This window comes from Muscardinus avellanarius, assembly GCF_963383645.1.
Source record: "Muscardinus avellanarius genome assembly, chromosome: 11".
Classification (NCBI taxonomy): domain Eukaryota; kingdom Metazoa; phylum Chordata; class Mammalia; order Rodentia; family Gliridae; genus Muscardinus; species Muscardinus avellanarius.
This window is the reverse complement of record NC_137797.1, coordinates 67,670,619-67,690,865: the sequence shown is the minus strand read 5'-3', so window position 1 is coordinate 67,690,865 and position 20,247 is coordinate 67,670,619. Positions and strand designations below refer to the sequence as shown.

At 42.8% G+C, this 20,247-nt stretch overlaps 1 protein-coding gene across 2 annotated transcripts in view; it reads left to right on the top strand.

Annotated features, from left to right (window-relative positions):
* The window catches only part of SP1 (Sp1 transcription factor), a gene marked incomplete at its 3' end in the record, with an annotated part of 34,199 nt that overhangs the window by 2,183 nt on the left and 11,769 nt on the right, over positions 1-20,247 (top strand). The window lies entirely within an intron of this gene.

Below are 20,247 nucleotides of genomic sequence, written 5' to 3'. Positions count from 1 at the left end.
CCCTTTTTATTTATTTATTTTTCTTGAGGTCTCCCTAAGTTGTCCAGGCTGTCCTTGAACTTGTGGTCCTCCTCAGCTTCCCTCAGTAGCTGAGGTTACAGGCCTGTGCCATTGCATTGGCAGTCTTTTGCACTTATTACGAACTGATTTTATCACTTAACTGATACCCTTTTGTGTGTGGGGGGGGGTACTGGAGATTGAACCCAGGAACATTCTACTTCTGAGCTATACCCCCAGCCTTATTTTTATTCCTTTTTTTTTTTTTTTTTTTTTTGGTGGGGATGGAACCCAGAGACTTTCTACCTCTGGGCTATCCTCCCAAACCTATTTTATATTTTATTTGGAAACAGGATGTCACTAAGTTGCTGAGGCTGGCTTCGAACCTGTAGGATCCTCCTTTCTCAGCCTCCCAAGCGCAGGGATTACAAGTGTGTGCCACCACGCCCGGCTTTTATTCTTTATTTTGAAACAGGGACTCACTGAGTTGTGGCGGCGTCTCACCTAAGTAAGTAGCTGAGGCTGACCGTGAACTTGTGGTTCTCCTGTCTCAGCCTCCCAAGTACTGGGATTATAAGTGTGAGCCCGGTTGACTGATACTCTTGAGTATAAAGAGAATAGATCATTTTGGAATGACTCTTTTCCAGAGACTAATTATTTAGGGAAATGAATTAGGAAAATAGCACTGGTTTTTAATTTTTCCGTGGTACTGAGGATCGAACCCAAAGGCATTATACCTCTGAGCCACACTCCAACCTCCTGTCTCAGCCTACCAAGTACTAGGATTAAGGGATGTGCCACAATGCCCAGCCCAGAAAAATATTTCAACAAATACTCCCCCCGCCCCTCTGGTGATGGTAGGAAGGCCTCCTGCATGCTAAGCAGGTGCTCTTAACACTCAGCTGTGTACCCAGCTTTTCCTGATTGTTAATCAGAATTTCCCACATTCTGTGCAAGCTGGTTAATCAAGGTCTAATTTTTTTTTGTGTGTGTGTGGTACTGGGGGTGGAACAGGGGCTTTTCTACCTCCAGGCTATACTCCCAGACCTATTTTTTATACTTTATTTGGAAACAGGGTCTCACTAAGTTGCTGAGACCCTCACTAAGTAGCTGAGGCTGTTTCGAACCTGTGTGATCCTCCTGTCTCAGCCTCCCAAACCCTAGGATTACAGGCGTGCACCACCACACCTGGCTCTAATTTTTTTTTTTTTAATCGTACTGGGGATTGAATTTAGCAACCCAACGAGACCCTGTATCAAAATAAAGATAAGGCTGGGGGTACAGCTCAGAGGTTGAGGTTCCCTGGGTTCAATCCCCAGTACTATACACACACACACACACACACACACACAGCCCCAAAAGCTGGGCGTGGTGGCGCACACTTGTAATCCCAGCATTTGGGAGGCTGAGACCGGAGGATCGCGGTTTGCGGACAGCCTCAGCTACTTAGTGAGGCCCTCTGCAACTCAGTGAGACCCAGTTTCAAAATAAAGAATAAAAAATAGGACAGGGGGTGTAGCTCGGAGGTTAAATGCCTCTGGGTTCCATCCCCAGACCCGCCTCCCCCCAAAAAAAACCCCAAAACTTTGTGTATATAAATAATAATTTAAATATATTTAGGTATATATTTATATAAATAATATATTTAATAATAAATAATAATAAGTAATAATATATTTAACTGTGTTTAAATATATGTGTGTGTTTAAGTCAGGCGTGGTGGCGCATGCTTATCAGCCACGCTAGCGTTAAGAGACCCTGTTTCAAAAATATAAAATAGGTCTGCGAGTGTAGCCCGGAGGTAGAAGGGTTTCCAGGAACCCCAGTACCACCAAAAAAAAAATGTGTGTGTGTGTGTTTAAATATATATAATTTTTTTTTGGTACTGGAGGCTTGTCCCAGGGCATTCTACCTCTATCCCCCGCCTACTTTATTTTTACTTTGATACAGGATCTTGGTAAACTGCTGAGGCTGGACTCAAACCCACAATTCTTATGTCTCAGCCTCCGAAGTACAGGCCCACACCACTACACTCAGCTAATATTTTCAATATTTTTCTAGGTGATTCTGGTACTTTTTAGGTAGGGAACAACTTCTTTGACTCTTTGAAGATAATGTGTATGTATGTTTGGAAAGGAGAAGAAAAAAAGGATTGGAGAAAGATAGGATCCTATATAGAGTAAGGAATTAAGATTGAGAGGTGTTAGGAGGAATTAGAAATAAGGAAAGCATTGCCGGGTGTGGTGGCGCACACTTGTAATCCCCGCGCTTGGGAGGCTGAGACAGGAGGATCGCACAGGTTCAAAGCCAGCCTTAGCTACTTAGTGAGGCTCTCAGCAACTTAGTGAGACCCTTTTTCCAAATAAAATATAAAATATGTCTGGGAGTATAGCCCGGAGGTAGAAAGCCTCTGGGTTCCATCTCTAGTACCGCCAAAATAATAATAATAATAATAATAATAATAATAATAATAATAATAATAATAATAACAACAACAACAACAACAACAACATTGAAGATAATTTGGTACATACAGGAATGCAGATTGAATTGGTTGACCACAGTATTCATTCTTTTTTCAAACTGTTACGTCATTGGTTGGGTTTTTGTTTTGTTTTGTTTTTTTGGAGTACTAGAGATTGAACCCAGAAGCATTCTACCTATAAGCTACACACTCCCAGCCCTTTTTTTTTGCAGGTCTGGGGATGGAACCCAGAATCATTTGACCTCTGAGCTACATCCCCTGCCCTATTTTTTATTCTTTATTTTGAAACAAGGTCTCACGGAGTTGCATATGGCCTCACTTAGTAGCAGAGGCTGTCCGCGAACCGTGATCCTCCAATCTCAGCCTTCCGAATGCTGGGGTTACAAGCCTACGCCACCATGGCCGCCTCCAGACCTATTTTTTATTCTTTTTTTTTTTTTTTTGAGACAAGGTCTCACTAAGTTTTTGAGGCTGACCTCAAACCTTTAATTCTCCTGTCAGAGCCTCCCAAGTACTGGGATAGCAAGCATGCACAACCATGCCTGGTTCATTGGTAGTTTGAAATAAAAAACATGAGCCGGGCATGGTGGTACTCAATTGTAATCCCAGCATTCTGGAGACTGAGACAAGGGGATCATGGTTCTCTTCCAAGCTCAGCTACTTAGTATGACGCTCCGCAACTCTGTTAGACCTTGTTTCAAAATAAAGAATAAAAAATAAGGCTGGGGGTGTAGCTTAGAGGTAGAATGCCTCTGAGTTCCATCCATAGTACTGCAAAAAAAAAAAAAAAAAAAGAAAGAAAAAAGAAAAGAAATTAAAAACATGAGGTGGCTGTGGTGATTTAACTCCTGTAATCCCAGCATTTGGGAGTCTGAGACAGGAGGATTGCGGTTCACAGAGGACAGCCTCAGCTACTTAGTGAGGCCTTTTGCAAACCAGTGAAACCCTATTTCAAATAAAGAATAAAAATAGGGCTGGAGGTGTAGCTCAGAGGTAGAATGCCCCTGGGTCTCATTTCGTACCGAAAATAAGTTAAAAACATGCTTATAAAATAAGAGCCGGGTGTGGTGGCATATGCTTGTAATCCCAGCATTTGGGAGGCTGAGGCAGGAGATTCGGGTTCACAGATAGCTTCAGCTATATAGTGAGGTCGTTTGCAACTCAGCGAGACCCTATTTCAAAATAAAGAACAAAATATGGGGCTAGGGGTGTAGCTCTGAGTTAGAATGCCCCTGGGTTTCATCCCCAGTACCACAAAAAATAATAATAATTAAAATAAAATAAGGCCAGGCGTAGTGGTGCACACTAGTAATCCCCGCGTTTAGGAGGCAGAGACAGGAGGATCGCACAGGTTCGAAGCCAGCCTCAGCTACTTAGTGAGACTCTCAGCAACTTAGTGAGACCCTGTTTTCACATAAAATATAAAATGGGCCTGAGAGTAGCCGGGCGTGGTGGAGCATGCTTGTAATCCCAGCATTTGGGAGTTTGAGACTGTAGGATCGCGGTTCATGGGCAGCCTCAGCTACTTAGTGAGGCCCTCTGCAACTCAGACCCTGTTTCAAAATAAAGAATAAAAAATTGGGCAGGGGGGCATAGCTCGGAGGTCAAATGCCTCTGGGTTCCATCCCAAGACCAGCAAAAAAAAAAAAAAAAAAAAAAAAAAAATTAGGGCTGGGAGTATAGCGTGGAAGTAGAAAGCCTCTGGGTTTCACACTCCAGTACCGCCTTCCCAAAAATAAAGTAAAATAAGGATGAGAGCTAGATGTGGTGGTGCACATTTGTAATTCCAGTATTTGGGAAGCTGAGACAGGAAGATGAGGATCGAGGTTCGCAGCCAGCCTCAGCTACTTAGCCCCTCTGTAATTTAGTGAGACCTTGTTTTATTTTATTTTTTTGTGGTACTATGGATTGAACCCTGGGATGTTCTACCTCCAAGCTACACCCACAGCCCTATTTTTTATTCTTTATTTTGAAACAAGAGTCTCACTGAGTTGCAAAGGACCTCACTAAATAGTTGAGGCCTTCACAAACTGCCATCTTCCTGTCTCAGCCTCCTAAATGCTAGGGTTACAAGCGTATGCCACCATGCCTACCTTGGAAAAAAGGACTTAATAAGTTGCAGAGGGTTCTCACTAAGTTGTCAAAGCTGGCTTCGAACCTGTGATCCTCCTGTCTCAGACTCCAAAGTACTGGGATTCCAGGTGTGGGCCATCATACCAAGCTAGAATTTATCATTTAAAATTTGTTGTTAAGCCAGGCGTGGTGGTGCACTTTTGTGATCCCAGAGCTTGGGAGGATGAGACCAGAGGATTGCATAGGTTCGTAGCCAGCCTCAGGTACTCAGGCTCTCAGCACTTAGTGAGACCTTGTTTCCAAATAAAGTATAAAAGAGGTCCCTGATGTAGAAAAACCCCTGGGTTTCACCCCCAGTAGCGCGCGAGCGCACACACACACACACACACACACACACACACACACACAAAATAAATAAAATTTGTTGTTAAACCAGGTGTGGTGGTGCATGCTTGTATTCTCAGCTTTTGGGAGGGTGAGACAGGAGGATCATGGTTCAAGGACAGCCTCTGCTACTTAGGCCCTATGCAACTCTGTGAGACTCTGTTCCAAATAAAGAATAAAAAATTAGGGCTGGGGGTTATAGTTTGGAGGTAGAATGCCCCTGGGTTTCAACCCCAGTACTGGGGCGGGGGATGGGGGGTGTAGTTAGCCAGGCATGGTAGCAACGCTTGTAATCCCAGTACTTGGAAGGCTGAGATAGGAGGATCTCAGTTTCATAGCAAGTTTCAGCTACTTAATGAGGCCTTCCACAACTTAATGAGACCCTGTTTCAAAATAAAGAATAAAAAATAGGGCTGGGGTTGTAATTTGGAGGTAAAAATGCCCTGGGTTCAATCCCCCATACTGAAAAAATTTTTTTTGTTTGTTTTTTGATGGTCTGGGGATTGAACCTAGGGGCATTTTACCACTTAGAGGCAGAGTCCAGATTTGGCAATCTTCCTGGCTCAGCTTCCTTAATAGCTGGATTACAACCATGTGCCACTGCACCCATGTCAGATAATATACATTTTTATATTTTTTAATGATAGAAAAAGTTTTTTTTTTTTTTTTTTTTTTTTGCAGTGCTGAGGATGGAACCCAGGGTGTTTTATCTCTGAGCTACACACCCAGCCCTATTTTTAATTTTTTTATTTTGGTTTTTAATGTTTTTGTTTTGAAATCGGTCTCACTGAGTTGCAAAGAGCCTCACTAAGTAGTTTAGGCTGTCCTTGAACCATGATCCTATGCTCAGCCTCCCAAATGCTGGGATTACAAGGCTTGTGCTATCACACCCGGCTTCAAAAAAAATTCTTTTCAGAAATATTTTAGTTAGAGGTAGGCATGGTGGCACAGGATTGTAATCCCAGCATTTGGGAGGCTGAGACAGGAGGATCGCACAGGTTTGAAGCCAGCCTCAGCTGCTTAGTGAGGCTCTCAGCAACTTAATGAGACCCTGTTTCCAAATAAAGTATAAAATAGGCCTGGGAGTATAGTCCGGAGATAGAAAACCCCTGGGTTCCACCCCTTGTACCACACACACACACACACACACACACACACAAATAATTAATTCTAGTTCTGTTGTAATATATATAGGTTAATAGATTGGTTTTGTTTATTTTTTGTGGTACTGGGGATGGAACACAGGGGTCTTCTACCTCTGGGCTACACTCCCAGACCTATTTTATATTTTATTTGGAAACAGGGTCTCCTAAGCCAGCATGCGTGGCTGGCTTCGAACCTGCGCGATCCTCCTGTCTCATCCTCCCAAGAGCGGGGATTACAAGCCTGCGCCACCATGCCCGGCCGATTGTTTTTATTTTTGTAATAGCCTTCTTATTCTGCTTCAACTGGTTCTTATGTAAGTGGAGGTAACAAATAGAAAAAAATTTTCCTGTCTCCTACAGTTTTGGAATCTCTAGGAAGGAAAGCCTTCTAACATTCTCTTTTTTTTTTTTTGGTACCAAGGATGGAACCTAGGGGGCATTCTAACTCCGAGCTACATCTAGCCTTATTATTATTATTATTATTATTATTATTATTAGTAGTAGTAGTAGTAGTAGTAATAGTACTTTATGGTACTGGGCATCGAACCCAGAAGCTTTCCAACTTCAAGTTACACCCCCGCTTGATTATATTTATTTACTTGGAAACAGAGCCTCCCCAAGTTGCTGAGAGTCTCACTACATTGCTGAGGCTGGCTTTGAACCCGCAGTCCTCTTGTCTCATCCTCCCGAGTACTGGGATTACAAGCATGTACTACCACACCTGGCTCTACTATCACGCCTGGCCCTCAGCCCTTTTTTTATCCTTTATTTTGAAACAGGGGCTCACTAAGTTGTGTGGGGCTGGCTTTGAACCTGTCATCCTCCTGTCTCAGCCTGAGTACTGGAATTTCAAGCACACCACCCAGTTTACATTCTCTACTTTTTTTTTTTTTTTTTTGGTACTGTGGATTGAACCCAGAGGCATTCTACCTCTGAGCAACACTTCCAGCCCTGTTTTGTTTTTAATTTGAAACAGGACCTCCTAGGTTGATGAGAGTTTCACTACTTGCTGGGGTTATCCTCAAACCTATGATCCTTCTGTCTCAGCCCTCTTAAGTACTGTGATTGCCGGTATGTACCACCATGCCCAGCTAACTGAAGTTTTTTTTCTGTGTTTAAAATGATACTTGAAAGCCGGGCGTGGTGGCGCACATTTGTAATCCCAGCATTCAGGAGGCTGAGAAAGGAGGATCACAGTTCACAGACAGCCTCAGCTACTTAGTGAGGCCCTCTGCAACTCAGTGAGACCCGGGTTTCAAAATAAGGAATAAATAATAGGGCAGGTGGTGTATGTAGCTTTGAGGTCGAATGCCCCTGGATTCCATCCCCAGACCTTCAAAAAAAAAAATTTAATTAAATAAAATGATACTTGAACTTTTTTTTTTTTTTGGTACCTAAGGTTACTGTGCTATGCCCCTAGACTTTTTTTATTTTCAGACAGGGTCTTACTAAATTGCCCACAGTGACCTCAAACCTAGAATCCTCCTGTCTCAGCCTCCCAAGTACTGGGATTACATTACAGGCATGGGCAGTCTCCTCCGACTACATTTTGAGCTTTAGCATGAAATTTATAGTACTGAAGGTTGAACCTAGAGGCATTCTACCTCCAAGCTACACTCCCAGCCTCATTTTATTTGTTATTTGGAAACAATATTAGTTGGTTGCTGAGATCCTCACTAAGTTGTCTAGGCTGGCTTTGAACCTGGATCTTCCTGTCTCAGCCTCCCAAGTACTGAGATTACAATTGCATGCTACCCCCTATGACTTCTAGGGCATTCTTGTTACTTTTAACGTGCAACTGTACATTAAATATGTTTTGAAAGAGGCATCTTTGCTTACTTAAGATTTATCATGTTCTAGAGCTGAGTGTGTGTGTGTGTGTGTGTGTGTGTGTGTGTGTGTGTGTGTGTGTATGGTAATGGGGATCAAGCCCAGGGGCATTCTGACTCCCAGATAAAAAACAGGGTCTCACTAAGTTGTGGAGGGCCTCACAAAGTAGCTGAGGTTGGCAGTAAACCTGAGATCCTGTGTACTGGGATTATAGGCATGTATCACCATGCCCAGCTTTAGCCTCAACAATTTAGCAATAGTCTCAGTATCCTAGCAAAACCCAAGTTTTGTTGGGCATGGTGGTGCACACCTGTAGTCCCAGTACTTTGTAGGCTGAAGATGGGAGGATCCCATGTTCAAAGAGGTTCTCAGAAACTTGGTGAAACCCTTGTATTTTTATTTATTTTTTTGGTGGTACTGGGACCCTTGTATTTTAATTAAAAATAAGATAGGGCTGTGGTTGTAGCCCAGAGGTAGGATGACCCTGGGTTTAATTCCTAGTGCCAGAAAATAAATAAGTAAATAGAAGCTGGGCATGGTGGTGTTACCACATTTGGAGGATTGTGGGTTTGTGGGTTCATGGCCAGCCTCAGCTACTTAGTGAGGTGCTTTGCAACTCAGACCCTGTTTCAAAATAAAGAATAAACAATAGGGTTGGGGGTACCCGGGCGTGGTGGTGCACACTTGTAATCCCAGCATTTGGGAGGCTGAGACTGGAGGATCGCGGTTCGCGGACAGCCTCAGCTACTTAGTGAGGCCCTCTGCAACTCAGTGAGACCCAGTTTCAAAATAAAGAATAAAAAAAAATAGGGCAGGGGGTGTAACTCGGAGGTCGAATGCCCTTGGGTTCCATCCCCAGACCCACAAAAAAAAAAAAAAAAAAAAAAATAGGGCTCAGAGGTCGAATGCCCATTTCCAAACACCCGAAAAAAAAAAAAAATAGGGCTGGGGGTGTAGTTCAGAGGTAGAATGCCCTTGGTTTCCATCCCTAGTACTGAAAAAAAAAAAAAAAAAGAAGAAGAAGAAGAAGAAAGTGAGGCTGGGAATGTTGCTCAGAGGTACAGTGTTTCTGGGTTTAATTTCTAGAACCATTTAAAAAAAAGTACATAGAACGCTTGTAATCCCTGCGCTTGGGAGGCTGAGACAGGAGGATTGCACAGGTTCGAAGCCAGCCTCAGCTACTTAGTGAGGCTTTCAGCAACTTAGTGAGACCCTGTTTTCCAATAAAATATATTAAAAAAAAAAGTGGGAGTATAGCCCGGAGGTAGAAAGCCTCTGGGTTCCACCCCCAGTACCACACCAAAAAAAAAAAAAAAAAAAAAAAGTGCATAGAAATAAATAAGTAAATAATGAGACCCAGTTTCAAAGCAAAAAGTAAGGAGCTGGGCATGGTGGTGTAAACATGTAATCCAGTCCTTTGAGAGGTTGAGACTGGAGGATTGGGCTTCATGGACAGCCTCAGCTATTTAGTGAGGCCTTTTGCAACTTGTGAGACCCTGTTTCAAATTAAAGAAAAAATAGGGCAGGGAGCCAGGCATGGTGGTACAAGCTTGTAATCCCAGCATTGGGAGGCTGAGACAGGAGGTTTGCGGTTCGCAGACAGCCTCAGCTACTTAGTGAGGCACTCTGCAACTTGGTGAGAACCTGTTTCAAAATAAAGAATAAACCCGGGCATGGTTGTAATCCCCATGCTTGGGAGGCGGAGACAGGAGGATCTTGCAGGCTCGAAGCCAGCTTTGCTGGTTTAAGAGACCCTGTTTCAAAAAAAAAAAAAAAAAAACAACACACACACACACACACACACACACACATATATATAATAGGTCTGGGAGTGTAGCCCAGAGGTAGAAGGGTTTCCAGGAACCCCAGTACCACACAAAAAAAGAAAAAAGAAAAAAAAAAAAAAAAGGGAAAACAGGGCAGGGGGTGAAGCTCGGAGGTCAAATGCCCCTGGTTCCATCCCCAGACCTGCCAAACAAACAAAAAAAGCAGCCTCAGCTACTTATTGAGGCTCTCAGTAACTTAGACCCTGTTTACAAATAAAGTATAAAAATAGTTCTAGGAGTATAGACCTGAAGTTGAAGAGCCCCTGGGTTCCACCCTACCACCACCACCAAAAAAAGAAAAAAGAAAAAAAAAAAGAAATAGGGCAGGGGGTGTAGATTAGAGGTTGAATGTCCCTTGGTTTCATCCTTAGACCTGCAAAAAAAAAAAAAAATGCAGGTTGCAGGTATAGTGGTACACACCTGTAATTTTGTACTTGGGAGGGTAAGACCTGAGACTGGAGGATCACAAGTTTGAGGACAGCCTCAGCAATTTAGAAAGTTTAGTGAGACCTTCAGAAATTTGGAAGGACCTTGTTTCAAAATAAAAGCTGGGTGTGGTGGCATACATACTTGTAATCTCAGTACTTGGGAAGCTGAGACAGGAGGATCATAGGTTTGTTTGAGGATAGCTTCAGCAAGTAATGAGATTCACCAACCTAGTGAGACCCTGCTTTCAAATAAAAATAAAATAGGACTCGGGGTGTGGTTTGGAGGTAGAATGCACCTGGGTTCCATCTCCAGAACAGAAATAAGTAAATTAAAAATAGGCCTGGGGGTAAAATGTTCTGTCTTCAATCCCTAGTACTGGAAAAAAAATTTGTTTTATTTTTGTGGAACTAGGGAATTGAGCCTAGGGGCATTTTACCTTTGAGCTACACCCCTGACCCCTCCCCTTGTTTCTTAGTGTGTGTGTGTGTGTGTGTGTGTGTGTGTGTGTGTGTGTGTGTTTTGAAACAGGGTTTCCAAGTAGGGGGTAGTTCTTAAAGGTTTGTAATCACAGTACTTGGGAGGCTGAAACAGGATTGCAGGTTCAGGGCCAGCTAAGGCTCTCTGCAATTTAGTGTGAGATCTGTTTCTCTCTCTTTCTTCCTTCCTTCCTTTCTTTCTTTCTTTTTCTTTTTTTTTTTAATGGTACTGGGGAAGGGACCTAAAGGAATTCTACCTCTGAGCTATACCTCCAGCACTATTTTTTTATTTTTTATTTTTTTTCCCTTGCGGGTCTGGGGATGGAACCCAGGGGCATTTGACCTCCAAGCTACACCCCCTGCCCTATTTTTTATTCTTTATTTTGAAACCGGGTCTCACTGAGTTGCAGGGGCCCTCACTAAGTAGCTGAGGCTGTCTGCGAACTGCAATCCTCAGGTCTCAGCCTCCCAATGCTGGGATTACAAGCATGTGCCACCACACCCGGTTTATTCTTTATTTTGAAACAGGGTCTCACTGTATTGCAAAGGGTCTCACTAAGTAGCTGAGGCAGTCCAGGAACCTCAATCCTCCCGACTCAGCCTCTCAAATTCTGGAATTATAAGGATGTGCCACCACGCCCAGCAAGACTCTATTTGAAAATTAAAAAAAATAAGGCTGAAAGCCGGGCATAGTGGCGCACACTTGTAATCCCCGCAATTGGGAGGCGGAGACAGGAGGATCGCGTAGGTTCGAAGCCAGCCTCAGCTACTTAGTGAGGCTCTCAGCAACTTGGTGAGACCGTTTCCAAATAAAATATAAAATGGGTCTGGGAGTATAGCCCAGAGGTAGAAAGCCCCTGGGTTCCACTCCCAGTACCACAAAAAAAAAAAAAAAAAAAAAAATAGGGCTGAGGGTGTAGCTTGGAGGTAGAATGCCCCTGGATTCAATCTTTAGTGCAGTGCTAAAAAAAAAAAAAAAAAAAAAAAAAAAATCCGGGCGTGGTGGCGCATGTTTGTAATCCCAGCATTCGGGAGCATGAGACCTGAGGATCGCAGTTTGCGGACAGCCTCAGCTGCTTAGTGAGGCCCCCTGCAACTCAGTGAGACCTGTTTTCAAAATAAAAGAATAAAAAATAGGGCAGGGGGTGTAGCTCGGAGGTCGAATGCCCCTGGGTTCCATCCCCAGAACCGCAAAAAAAAAAAAAAAAAAAAAAAAGAGTTTCACTATGTTTTTTATGCTATCCTCAGCCCTCCTCTCTTGGCCTCCTAATACTGGGATTACAGGCGTGGGCCACCATGCCAGGCTTGTTTTTTATTTTGAAATAGGATCTCCAAGTTCTGAGGGCCTAACTAAATTGCTGAGACTAGCTTGGAATCTACTCTCTTCCTGTCTCACCCTCTGGGATTATAGGCTTGCTCTGCCACACCCAGCCTAATAGTGGCTTTTGCAGATTCAAATTTACTTTTTCTAGCTAGTCATAATTATGCAACATTCTTGCAACACTCCCTACCTTTTTGTTCTGTGGTATTGCTTGGAGGTTGAGTTCAAGGCCTTATGTATGCTAGGAAAGTGTTCTACCACTGGATTCCAGGTCTTTTTTTCCCCATTTATTTATTTAATTTTTATTTGCAGTACTGGGGATGGAACTCAGGGGCATTCTACCTTGGAGCTACACTCCCAGCCCTATTTTTTTTTTTTTTTTAGCAGTACTAGGTATGGAACCTAGGAGTTTCTGCCTCCAGGCTATACTCCCAGAACTATTTGTTATATATTTTTTTTATTATTTATTTATTTATTTTTTGCTTGTTTGGGGATGGAACCCAGAGGCATTTGACCTCCAAGATACACCCCCTGCACTATTTTTTATTTTTTATTTTGAAACAGGATCTCCCTAAGTTGCAGAGGGCCTCAGTAATTTTTTCTTTTTCTTTTTTTTTTGTGGAACTGGGGGTGGAACCCAGAGGCTTTTTACCTCCGGGCTATACTCCCAGACCCATTTTATATTTTATTTAGAAACAGGGTCTCACTAAGTTGCTGAGAGCCTCACTAAGTAGCTTAGGATGGCTTTGAACCTGGGTGATCTCCTCTCTCAGCCTCCCAAGTACTGGGTTTACAAGCCTGGCTTCAAACCTGCATGATTCTCCTGTCTCCGCCTCCCAAATGCGGGGATTACAAGGGTGCGCCACCACGCCCGGCTTTTTTTTTTCTTTATTTTGAAACAAGGTCTCACTGAGTTGCAAAAGGCCTCACTTAAGTACCTGAGGCTGTCCATGAACTGTGATCCTTTTGGCAGTATAATGTAGAGAGCATATTGAATATGAAATCACTTTCACTCTACAAAAGTGTACATGGTTGTGGAAGATGGCAGGTTCTTTGCTGTTTGTTTAGTCTGTTCATGGTTGTTTTTTTTTAATCTTTTTGAAAAAAAAATTTTTTTGGCACTGGGAATTGAACCTAGAGACATTCTACGTCTGAACTATCTTTTTTTTTTTTTTTTTTTTTGAGGTACTGAGGATTGAAGCCAGGGGCATTCTATCTCTGAGCTACACCCCCAGTCCCATTTTTTATTCTTTATTTTGAAATAAGTTCTCATAAAGTTGCTGAGGATCTTACTAAGTAGCTGATAACCTAGAATCCTCCTGTCTCAGCCCCCCAAGTATTGGGATTAAAAGCATGCGCCACAATGCCTCGCTTTACATTTTATTTATCTATTTATTTATTTGCGGGTCTGGAGATGGAACCCAGAGGCATTTGACCTCTGAGCTATACCCCCTGCCCTATTTTTTATTCTTTATTTTGAAACAGAGTCTCACTAAGTTGTGGAGGGCCTCACTAAGTAGCTAAGGCTGTCCAGGAACCACAATCCTCTTGTCTCAGCCTTCCGAATGCTGGGATTACAAGCGTGCGCCACCACACCTGGCTATTTTTATTTATTTATTTATTTATTTATTTATTTATTTATTTATTTTTGCGGGTCTGGGGATGGAACCCAGGGGCATTTGACCTGCAAGCTACAGCCTCTGCCCTATTTTTTATTCTTTATTTTGAAGCTGGGTCTCACTGAGTTGCGAAGGGCCTCACTAAGTAGCTGAGGCTGTCCAGGACCGTGATCCTCTGGTCTCAGCCTCCCCAATGCTGGGATTACAAGCATGCACCACCACGCCCAGGTTATTTTTATTTTGAAAGGAGTTCTTACTAAGTTTTGGAGGGCCTCACTAAGTTGCTGAGGCTGGCCACGAACCTTTAATCCTCCTGTCTCAGCCTCCCAAATGCTGGGATTACAAGTGTAGGCTCAGCCTTTATCATTAATGAAAAGTAATAAAATCATTTCCTGGAAGCTTAGACTTTTCAATGATTGCCTGGCTGCTACAAAGTATCTCACTATACTCCCTCTTCTGATACATTGTTAATTTACTGGAAAAATTAAATCTCTTGAAAATATGTTCAACCTCTTGGCAGTGTAATGTAGGAAGCATATTGAATATGAAATGGTCACTCTACAAAAGGTTACATGGTTGTGGAAGATGGCAAATTCTGTGGTGTTCCTTTAGTCTGTTCATGTTTGTTTTTTTTAAACACCATCTTTTAGAAAAATATTTTTCCGCCGGGCGTGGTGGCGCACGCTTGTAATCCCCGCGCTTGGGAGGCAGAAACAGGAGGATCGCGCAGGTTTGAAGCCAGCCGCGCACGCTGGTTTAGGAGACCCTGTTTCCAAAATGAAAATGTAAAAAATAGGTCTGGGAGTGTAGCCCGGAGGTAGAAGGGCTTCCAGGAACCCCAGTACCACCAAAAAAAAAAAAAAAAAGAAGAAAAATATTTTTCCCCCCACTGAGAATTGAACCTAGAGCATTCTACAGACTCTGAACTATTCATATATATATATATATATATATATTTTTTTTTTTTTTTTTTTTTTTTTTTTTGAGGTACTGAAGATTGAAGCCAGGGACATTCTACCTCTGAGCTACACCTCATTCCATTTTTTATTCTTTGTTTTTGAAACCATGAGGCAGAGGGCCTCACCAAGTAGCAGAGGCTGGCTGGGAACCTATGATCCTCCTATCTCAGCCTCTCAAGTGCTGGGATTACAAGTGTGAGCCATCAGCCATCATGCCTTTTAGTCCTTTTATTTTTTATTTATTTATTTTTTTTTTGCAGTACCCGGGATGAAACCCAGGGGCATTCTACCTCCGGGATACACCCCCAGCTCTATTTTTTATTCTTTATTTTGAAACAGGGTCTCACTGAATTGCAAAGGGTCTAAGTAGTAGCTAAAGCTGTCTCTGAACCTCAATCCTCCTGTCTCAGCCTCCCAAATGTTGGAATTACATGCATGTGCCACTATGCCTAGCTCTCTTATTCCTTTTTTGTTGTTGTTGTTGTTTTTTTTTGTTTTTGTTTTTTTTGGTGGTATTGGGGTTCCTGGAAGCCCTTCAACCTCCGGGCTACACTCCCAGACCTATTTTATATTTTTATTTGGAAACAGGGTCTCCTAAGCCAGCGCGCGCGGCTGGCTTCGAACCTGCGTGATCCTCCTGTCTCTGCCTCCCAAGCACGGGGATTACAAGCGTGCGCCACCACGCCTGGCCTTATTCCTTATTTTGAAACAGGGTCTCACTAAGTTGCTGAGGCTGGCTGCAAATCCACAATCCTTCTGTTTTCTGTTTCAGCCTCCCAAATCCTGGGATTACAGATGTGTACCACCATGCCTGGCTATCTGTCTTTTCTTATCAACACTTTTTCTTATTTATTTATTTATTTGTTCTTTAACCCTCATTTTGTAGTCTCGCTCTCATAGACACCTCTCCTCCCTAATTTAAAATTTTGAAGATGCAAATTTACTATTTTCTAGCTATCATAATTATGCAACATTTGTGCAATACTTGCTACCTTTTTGTTGTTTTTTTTCTGTGATGCTGCATGGGGGTTGAGTTCAGGGCCTAGTGTATACTAGATTTTTACTTAGCCACTACTATATACCAAAAACACTTGCCTAAGTTTAGTTGGGGGGGTTGTCTCTGAAAGATTGAATTTGGATGACTTCTTGGGAGTTCTGTTTAATAAGGAATACAGGTCTGGGCTTTGGCAAGAGAATAGAACATAATTCCTTGATGGCTGTAATTCATTCAAGAAGCAAATTTCAGGCACTAAAAATAAGACCTTCCCATCTGCTAGGTTTTATTGGGGTCAGGAAAATGTCTGCTCCTAGAAGTTAAGTTGAAAGTGACACCAGGATTCCTTTGCCAACAGTGTCACTAAACTTGGGGTCAGATTGCTGGGACCTAATTTGTTAAAAAGTGTGTTTTAGACTAGTGCATGAGAACACCAGTAATAAGGTTTGGGTGATTAAAATGTCTTCAGAATTATCATTTTAGTACCAAAGGTCATAGAAAAGACTTTTCTATTTTATTTAATTAATTAATTAATTAATTAACTTATTTTTTGGTGGTACTAGGGGTGGAACCCAGAGGCTTTCTACCTCCGGGCTATACTCCCAGACTCATTTTATATTTTATTTGGAAACAGGGTCTCACTTAGTTTCTGAGAGCCTCACTAAGTAGTTGAGGCTGGCTTCGAACCTGTGTGATCCTCCTGTCTCAGCCTCCCAATCGCGGGGATTACAAGCATGTGCCACCATGCCCGGCTCGACTTTTCTATTTTAAAATAATATACTTTGTCCAATATAACAGCAAGTGTGTTTGCCTCTGTCCTCTAACATACTTATTTCTTAGAGCGATGGTATTGCTGTTTGTTTATTTATTTAGTGTGTGTTGTGCTAGGGATTGAACTCGGGCTTTCTACGTCCCAGCTGCACCCTTATCCCTATTTTATTTTATTTTTTACTTTTATTTTTGCTTTTTTCTTAATTAATTAATTAATTTTTTGTGGGTCTGGTGATGGAACCCAGGGGCATTCGACCTCCGAGCCACACCCCCTGCCCTACTTTTTATTCTTTTTTTTTTTTTTTTTTTTCCGGGTCTGGGGATGGAACCCAGGGGCATTCGACCTCTGAGCTACAGCCCCTGCCCTATTTTTTATTCTTTATTTTGAAACTGGGTCTCACTAAGTTGCAGAGGGCCTCACTAAGTAGCTGAGGCTTTCCCTGAACCTGGATCCTCCTGTCTTGGGCTCATGAATGCTGGGATTACAAATGTGGGCCACCATGCCCGTCCCTTTATTTCTGTTTTGAAACAGGGTCTCACTAAGTTGCAGAGGACCTCACTGAGTAGCTGAAGCTGTCCGCAAACCATGATCCTCTTAATGACTAATAATGTTGGTCATCTTCTCAGGTGCTTATTTTTCATCTGTATGTAATCTTTTAGGAAATGTCTTTTTTTTTCCCCCTCCAAGCTACACCCCCAGCCATATATATATATATATATATATAATTTTTTTTTTTTTGCAGGTCTGGGGATAGAACCCAGGGGCATTCTACCTCTGAGCTATACCCCCTGCCCTGTTTTTTATTCTTTATTCTAAAACAGGGTCTCACTAAGTTGCAGAGGTCTCAGCCTCCCAAATGCTTGGATTATAAGCTTGCACCACCACACCAGGCCTAATTTCACTTTTTTTTGTGTGTGTGTGTGTGTGTGTGGTACTGGGGTTCTTAGAAGCCCTTCTACCTCTGGGATACACTCCCAGACCTATTCTATACTTTTTTTAAATTTGGAAACAGGGTCTCTTAAGCCAGCAAGGCTGGCTCTGAACCAGCAGGATCCTCCTGTCTCCGCCTCCCAAGCACGGGGATTACAAACGTGCGCCACCACGCCCAGCTAATTTCACATTTTAAAGCCTTTAACTGGGTATGGTGTCACATGCCTGTAATTCTAGTACTTTGGAGGCTGAGACAGGAAGATCATTGGTTCGAGGACAGCCTCAGCAAATAGACTCTCATCATCCTAGCAAGGCCTTGTTTCAAAACAAAACTAAAATAGGGCTGGGGGTGTAGTTTAGAGATAGAATGCCAGTGGTACAAGCTTGTAATCCCTGGAGGTGTAGCTCAGAGATAGAATGCCAGTGATATAAGCTTGTAATCCCAATACTTGGGAGGCTGAAACAGAAGGGTCACAGCAATTTGTGAGGCCTTCCACAATTTAGTGAGATCCTCTTTCAAAAAAAAAAAAAATGGCTGTGTGTGTCAGAGATAAATGGCCCTGTGTCCAGTCCCCACTAACACACACACATACACACTTTTGAAATCTTAGTAATTGGGTGTGGTGTAGCACAAGCCTGTAAACTCAGTACAGGATCACAGGGGTTAGTTAAGTCAGTCTCAGCAACTTAGCAAGGCCTTCAGCAGCTTAGAGGCTGTTTCAGAATAAAAAATAGAAAGGGTTGGGATTAGCCAGGTGTGGTGGCGCACGCTCGTAATCCCAGCATTTGGGAGGCTGAGACCAGAGGATCTCGCTCTGTGGACAGCCTCAGCTACTTAGTGAGGCCTCCGCAACTCAGTGAGACCCTATTTCAAAAATAGAAAGACTAAACCGGGCGTGGTGGCGCACGCTTATAATCCCAGCATTCGGAGGCCGAGACTGGAGGATCTCGCTTCGCGGACACCCTCAGCTACTTAGTGAGGCCCTCTGCAACTCAGTGAGACCCAGCTTCTAAATAAAGAATAAAAAATAGGGCAGGGGGTGTAGCTCGGAGGTCAAATCCCATCTCTATCTCCAGACCCCCCGCACACACACAAAAATAGACTAAAATAAATAGACTAAAAACTAGGGCTGGGGGTGTAGCTCGAAAGTATAATGCCCCTGGGTTCCATCCCCAGTACCATTAAAAAAAAATTATTTTGAAACTGTGTCTTGAGCTGGGCATGGTGGCACACGTTTATAATCTCAGCATTTGGGAGGCTGAGACAGGAGGATCGCGGTTCACGGACAGCCTCAGGTATTTAGGCCCTTTGCAACTCAGTGAGACCCTGTTTCAAAATAAAGAATATAAAAATAGGGCTGGAGGTGTAGCTCAAAGGTAGAATGCCCCCTGAGTTCCATCCCTAGTACCACAAAAAAAACCCCACAAAAATAGACAAAAAAACCCAACAACAACTGGGTCTTGCTGGGTGTGATAACACATGAATACCTGTAATCTCAGTATTTAGTAGGCTAAAACAAGAGGATCACAGGTTCAAGAAAAGCCTCAGCAACTAAGCAGACTCGGCAAACTGGGAAGATACTGTTTCAAAATAAAAAGTTGCCAGCCATGGTGGTACATGCCTGTAATCCCAGTACTTGAGAGGCTGAGACGGGAGAATTGTAGGTTTGAGGACAGCAACATAGCAAGACTCTCAGCACTTTAGGGATACCCTGTTTCCAAACAAAGAATATTTTAAAAGACTGGGTGTGTAGCTCTAAAGTAGAATACCCCTGGGTTCAATTCCCAGTATCACAAAGAATAAAAAGGGTTGAAGAGAATAAGGCATGGTGGTGCAGCCTATTATTCCAGCACTTGGTAGGCTGAGACAGGAGGATTGCAGGTTCAAGGACAGCCTCAGCAAGTAGTGAGACTCTCATCAACCTAGTGAGACCTTGTTTCCTAATAAATAAAATCAGTCTGGGGGTGTAGCTCTAAGGTTGAAAGCCTCTGGATTCTACGCCTAGCACCAAAAAAAAAAAAAAAAAAAGGGGCTGAGGATGTAGCTCTGAGTAGGATGCTCCCGAGTTCAATCCCTAGTGCCAGAAAAGAAAAAGAAGCCGGAAATGGTGATGCACGCTTGTAATCCCAGCATTTGGGAGGCAGAGACCGCTTAGTGAGGCCCTTCACAACTCAGTGAGATCCAGTTTCAAAAAATAAAAAAACACCGGGTGTGGTGGCACACGCTTGTAATCCCAGCATTCAGGAAGCTGAGACCAGAAGATCGCAGTTCGTTCGTGGACAGCCTCAGCTACTTAGTGAGGCCCTCTGCAACTCATTGAGACCTGGTTTCAAAAATAAAGAATAAAAAAAAAAATAGGGCAGGGGGTGTAGCTCGGAGGTAAAATGCCCCTGGGTTCCATCCCCAGACCCTAAAAAAAAAAAAAGACTAAGCTGGTTGTGGTGGCACATGCTTGTAAACCCAGGATTCGGGAGACTGAAACAGGATCACAGTTCACGGACAGCCTCAGCTACTTAGGCCCTTTGCAACTCAGTGAGACCCTGTTTCAAAATAAAGAATAAAAATAGGGCTGGGAATGTCGCTTGGAGGTAAAATGCCCCTGGGTTCCATCCCCCGTACTGCAAAATATATATATATATATATGTATATGTGTGTGTGTATACACACACACACATATGTATATATACATATACATATATATATATATATATATATACATATATATAAACAAAAAATAAAAAAAAGACTAATATATAGGGCTGGCAGTATAGCTCAGAGGTAGAATGCCCCTGGGTTTCATCCCTAGCACCACAAAAAGAAGGAAAAAGAAAAAAGAAGAAAAAAATTGATTTCAATAAATTATTGATGATTTTGCTAAGCTGCTAAAGCTGACCCCAGAGCCTACAATCCTATTTTAGCCTCCCAGGTACTGTGATTACTGTCTTGTGTCACCACACCCAGTTTATTGCATTGCTTTTCAAAACAAGGTCATTAGGAGTCACTGAA